This window comes from Notolepis coatsorum (assembly GCF_963971535.1).
Source record: "Notolepis coatsorum genome assembly, contig: SCAFFOLD_4365, whole genome shotgun sequence".
In the NCBI taxonomy this organism is placed as follows: domain Eukaryota; kingdom Metazoa; phylum Chordata; class Actinopteri; order Aulopiformes; family Paralepididae; genus Notolepis; species Notolepis coatsorum.
Genome location: NW_028172404.1, coordinates 5,568 through 11,622, shown reverse-complemented (window position 1 = coordinate 11,622; position 6,055 = coordinate 5,568). Strand labels below are relative to the sequence as shown.

Below are 6,055 nucleotides of genomic sequence, written 5' to 3'. Positions count from 1 at the left end.
TGTGTGGTAAATGTAATAATTGTTGAGGTTTTTTGATTAATGTTAGTTGGTTCATTGAAACAACTGGCGCCTCCATAGGACCAGACTGATATGAGACAGAGGGGAGGGAGGGAGGGAGGGAGGGTGGGGGGATAGAAGAAAGTGAGTGAGAGGTAGAGGGTAGATCCATAGACAATACCATGACGCTCTCTCAGTTCACTTAGTCAGTATTTGATCCACATGCCAGTGACGTAGCGTGTTGGCTCATACAGCCAAATTATCTGAGCAAGGAGGCGCAGTAGATTAACGCCAGGGGCCATAAATCCTAGAATCCTACTTGTTTTAGCCTGGGACCCACACTGGAGTCAGGTTCATATCTGATCCATGGCCCTATATGCTCATCAACACATGCTTATACTCTTTTCATTAGAAGAGCCAACAGGAAACAGGCCTGGGACCTGTTCTGGTGGCTGTCAGTTGAGGAAAACGTCTTAGTGCAATGATGCTGATCTGAAACCAGTACACTTACATATGGAGAGATACTGTAAACCTATGGGTAACTATGCTTCGATCATTGCTGGAAACAATCATAATCATCATCCGTTTTGTATTTCTGTTTTTCATATTTAGCTATTTCCACTGTCAACAGACAATGAAGGTAAGGGAATTAATCATTTTTAATCCTGCATTAAGTCTGAACAGCTGTATCCCACAGGGTCCACATGGCCTCATGCTCTTTCTTTAAGTACCTCAGATGAAGAACCATATAACTCCATTTGACATTTTCAGAGGAACCAACGTTTTCAAACTTTATTATCTAAAGATGGTAAGATGGTATGTATGTTGTATTCACTCATAGTTAAAGACAGTAGAGGTTGAATACTTATTATCTAAAGATGGTAGTTAGAGTGTTGTGTTCAGTCATAGATATAGACAGTAGAGGTTGAGTACTTTATTATCTAAAGATGGTAAGTTAGAGTGTTGTGTTCAGTCATAGATATAGACAGTAGAGGTTGAATACTTTATATCTAAAGATGGTAAGTTAGAGTGTTGTGTTCAGTCATAGATATAGACAGTAGAGGTTGAATACTTTATTATCTAAAGATGATAAGTTAGAGTGTTGTGTTCACTCATACTGTAGTTAAAGACAGTAGAGGTTGAATACTTTATTATCTAAAGATGGTAAGTTAGAGTGTTGTGTTCACTCATAGTTAAAGACAGTAGAGGTTGAATACTTTATTATCTAAAGATGGTAAGTTAGAGTGTTGTGTTCAGTCATAGATATAGACAGTAGAGGTTGAATACTTTATTATCTAAAGATGGTAAGTTAGAGTGTTGTGTTCAGTCATAGATATAGACAGTAGAGGTGAGTACTTTATTATCTAAAGATGGTAAGTTAGAGTGTTGTGTTCAGTCATAGATATAGACAGTAGAGGTTGAGTACTTTATTATCTAAAGATGTAAGTTAAAGTTGTGTTCAGTCATATAGACAGTAGAGGTTGAATACTTTATTATCTAAAGATGGTAAGTTAGAGTGTTTTGTTCAGTCATAGATATAGACAGTAGAGGTTGAGTACTTTATTATCTAAATATGGTAAGTTAGAGTGTTGTGTTCAGTCATAGATATAGACAGTAGAGGTTGAGTACTTTATTATCTAAAGATGGTAAGTTAGAGTGTTGTGTTCAGTCATAGATATAGACAGTAGAGGTTGAGTACTTTATTATCTAAAGATGGTAAGTTAAGTGTTGTGTTTCAGTCATAGATATAGACAGTAGAGGTTGAGTACTTTATTATCTAAATATGGTAGTTAGAGTGTTTGTGTTCAGTCATAGATATAGACAGTAGAGGTTGAATACTTTATTATCTAAATATGATACGTTAGAGTGTTGTGTTCACTCATACTGTAGTTAAAGACAGTAGAGGTTGAATACTTTATTATCTAAAGATGAAGTTAGAGTGTTGTGTTCAGTCATAGATATAGACAGTAGAGTTGAATACTTTATTATCTAAAGATGGTAAGTTAGAGTGTTGTGTTCAGTCATAGATATAGACAGTAGAGGTTGAGTACTTTATTATCTAAAGATGGTAAGTTAGAGTGTTGTGTTCAGTCATAGATATAGACAGTAGAGGTTGAGTACTTTATTATCTAAAGATGGTAAGTTAGAGTGTTGTGTTCAGTCATAGATATAGACAGTAGAGGTTGAATACTTTATTATCTAAAGATGGTAAGTTAGAGTGTTGTGTTCAGTCATAGATATAGACAGTAGAGGTTGAGTACTTTATTATCTAAAGATGGTAAGTTAGAGTGTTGTGTTCAGTCATAGATATAGACAGTAGAGGTTGAGTACTTTATTATCTAAAGATGGTAAGTTAAAGTGTTGTGTTCAGTCATATAGACAGTAGAGGTTGAATACTTTATTATCTAAAGATGGTCAGTTAGAGTGTTTTGTTCAGTCATAGATATAGACAGTAGAGGTTGAGTACTTTATTATCTAAAGATGGTAAGTTAGAGTGTTGTGTTCAGTCAAGATATAGACAGTAGAGGTTGAGTACTTTATTATCTAAAGATGGTAAGTTAGAGTGTTGTGTTCAGTCATAGATATAGACAGTAGAGGTTGAGTACTTTATTATCTAAAGATGGTAAGTTAGAGTGTTGTGTTCAGTCATAGATATAGACAGTAGAGGTTGAGTACTTTATTATCTAAATATGGTAAGTTAGAGTGTTGTGTTCAGTCATAGATATAGACAGTAGAGGTTGAGTACTTTATTATCTAAATATGATACGTTAGAGTGTTGTGTTCACTCATACTGTAGTTAAAGACAGTAGAGGTTGAATACTTTATTATCTAAGATGGTAAGTTAGAGTGTTGTGTTCAGTCATAGATATAGACAGTAGAGGTTGAGTACTTTATTATCTAAAGATGGTAAGTTAGAGTGTTGTGTTCAGTCATAGATATAGACAGTAGAGGTTGAGTACTTTATTATCTAAAGATGGTAAGTTAGAGTGTTGTGTTCAGTCATAGATATAGACAGTAGAGGTTGAGTACTTTATTATCTAAAGATGGTAAGTTAGAGTGTTGTGTTCAGTCATATAGACAGTAGAGGTTGAATACTTTATTATCTAAAGATGGTAAGTTAGAGTGTTTTGTTCAGTCATAGATATAGACAGTAGAGGTTGAGTACTTTATTATCTAAATATGGTAAGTTAGAGTGTTGTGTTCAGTCATAGATATAGACAGTAGAGGTTGAGTACTTTATTATCTAAAGATGGTAAGTTAGAGTGTGTGTTCAGTCATAGATATAGACAGTAAGGTTGAGTACTCTATTATCTAAATATGGTAAGTTAGAGTGTTGTGTTCACTCATAGATATAGACAGTAGAGGTTGAGTACTTTATTATCTAAATATGGTAAGCTCTGCTAGAGTATTGTGTTCATTCATAGTTAAAGACAGTAGAGGTTGAGGGCTTTTAGGTTATGATCACATTCACACTCCCAAGTGATTGACTTTACAACTGCAAATACAATGGGCTGTCCAGAAAATGCCCAACACGGACTTATATGGTCTTCAGTGCAGAGGTTCAATTATTATTCTTTTATTCAAACAAAATGCTTTCTTATAGACAAAAATAGCAGCAGGAAAATAGGACGGCTGGCGTCAAAGGTGAAAGAGATTTCATTTCTTTTGAAGTTGCAGTACAGGCCTGGAGGCTTAGAAAGTGTGATCCTGTCTACATACCGCATGATGCTGAGGTTGTGTCCCAAAACACACGTATTCATTAGTCTGTGCAGATGCACTAATAGTGTGAACGTGACTGCGGGACCATAGCTGGGAGTGGAACTATTCCGTCTGGAACCGGCTGGCGGTTTTCTTTCAGACATCAAAGAAATTAGCTGCATGTGAATTTAACCCTCTTGATGGCAGGCGTAGATTTCGGGGGAAAGAAAACCCCAAAAGAGTTGACTTTGTTGAAGCCGTGCGTCTGTGAATGTAGACATTTGGGTGGTAAATGTAATAATGTTGAGGTTCTGATCTGATATTAATGCTGGCCATGAGTGAATTTAAAGAGCAAGTTCAGAGTTCTGGACCGCTAACCCTAATCTATTTATCAGTGATGTTGTCGATCGGTAGAATAATCTCAGCATAATCCATGAAACCTGCACCACATTTCACCCAAAGTGGGATTTGATCCCTTATTTTCAGTGTATAGACTGGAGCATGGCGCCATTGACTTTGCATTAGTTTGTGGCTAAGTAGCCCGAGCTGCGGGTATCCCCAGAGTGAAGACCAGCATGGAGTGTGCTGAATAAGGATCCTACTGATGGACATCATTGGTATATACTGTAGGAGATAGGGCTAGGGATCCAAACTTCTGAAGTCAGCCTTTAAGTGGTGTCTCAGAGTGCAGGAGGTGTTGTACATGACGTGTGTACAACTTGAGTCACGCTGGGAAAATCCAGCCTAGGGTCTCCAGACAGACATGTCTAGCGGTAAAGGACAAGAATGTGCTAGAGGGATGGAAGGGGGAAGAGGATAGGTTGCTACTTGACCGGCCTGAGACAGTGAGAGGACAGGGGAAAGGTATTTAGGACAAAGACATGGACAGATGACCTTGAGAAACAAGGCCCAACACAGTTAGGTCTCATTCTTCCGTTTGCGCCGTGACCCAGATGTGTCACACAGACATGCATGACAAATAGAGGATAACTGAGCGGGTGGGGGGGGGGGGGGGAAGAGAGAGAGAGAGAGAGAGCTAGGGATCGTACCTGAGGGCAGGTATCTCTGCTTTGATGACCTCAGTGCCTGCTGAAGCTCCGCCCTTGTCTCCTTCAGCTCCGTAACCACGGCAGCCAATGTCTTCTCCAGAGTCCCCGTCACTTCCTGTTCCCGCTGCCCTCCACCTACTGGAAGTCGGAATCCCATCTTGGTATCCCGTCCTGGCGCTCCCGCTACGGTTCCAAGGTTGCCGAGCACTGGTCTCCACCTTGGCGAGTCGGACAGCTTGTGCCCTGGTTGCTGTTAGGACTGAATGAGCAGCGAGTCCTGGTGGTTGAGTTCCAGCGGAGTTCCCAGCGGAGTTCCCAGCGGAATTCCCAGGGGCGGGGATGCCCCGTATGTGGAGACGCTCCAGGTTTTCACGGAGGCGGGTTTCCAGCTGCAGGGCCATCCTTCTTCCAGCGGTCTCCACGGCAACCCCACAGGCCCCCCCGTAATGAGAGACAAACCTGAGAATGTGGGGAAATGAATGGATGTGAATATGAAGCGATGTATATATGTGAATAGTGAATAAAGGGATACTTTACAATGAAATGGCAGTTCTCACCATGATATGATGTACAGTATGATGCTTATTATAGCATCCTCAACTTGATGATTTGGTTTATTGTAACAACTTAAAACTTTGGTTTATTGTATACACTTTTATCTTACAACTTTGCCTTTGTCATTTCTGTTTAGTCTATTAGTGTTTTTAATTGAACACTTATGTGGCCAACCTGAGCATGTAGTTAATCATCTAATCAGTCACTTAGTTAGTTAGTTAGTTAGTTAGTTAATTAGTTAGTTAGCGTCTCCATTCATTTCCCCAACCTGAGCATCTCCGTGCGCAGTGATCCCTCTCCACCTTGATGATGTCATCTGCGTATTGCAGTAGCATGTTCTCCCTCATCTGACTGTTCTCCATCATGGAGAAGAGCTTGTCCATTTAGTCAAGTCTGGAGTCTTACAGGGCGCTGAGCTGGGGTGGCTTCAGAGAGCAGAGAGAGAGAGAGAGAGAGAGTTGTTAAATCTCAGCAGGAAAACAAGACTATGGTGAGTTCTCCAGCTTAGAGAAGAGCTTGTCCCATGTAGTAAGGTCTACTTACTAGGATAAGTGATATGATGAGATATGGAGAGAGAGAGAGAGAGAGAGAGAGAGAGAGAGAGAGAGAGAGAGAGAGAGAGAGAGAGGGGAGGGATGGTTGAGAGTAAGGAAACATTATTCCCTTGTCTATAGGTATACCAGAAGAAGATACAATTTGCAATAAATGCGTTAATCTCAATTAAAAGCATCTCATGCCAGTGGGATGTGATTATA

At 39.6% G+C, this 6,055-nt stretch overlaps 1 pseudogene across 1 annotated transcript; it reads right to left on the bottom strand.

Annotated features, from left to right (window-relative positions):
- Window positions 1-4,745: 4,745 nt before the first annotated feature.
- LOC311248059 lies at window positions 4,746-5,725 on the bottom strand (annotated as a pseudogene). The gene is made up of 2 exons (XR_014621024.1): window positions 5,569-5,725; window positions 4,746-5,204 (listed from the first exon to the last, which is right to left on the bottom strand). The product of XR_014621024.1 is annotated as an uncharacterized misc_RNA (transcript).
- Window positions 5,726-6,055: the final 330 nt, after the last annotated feature.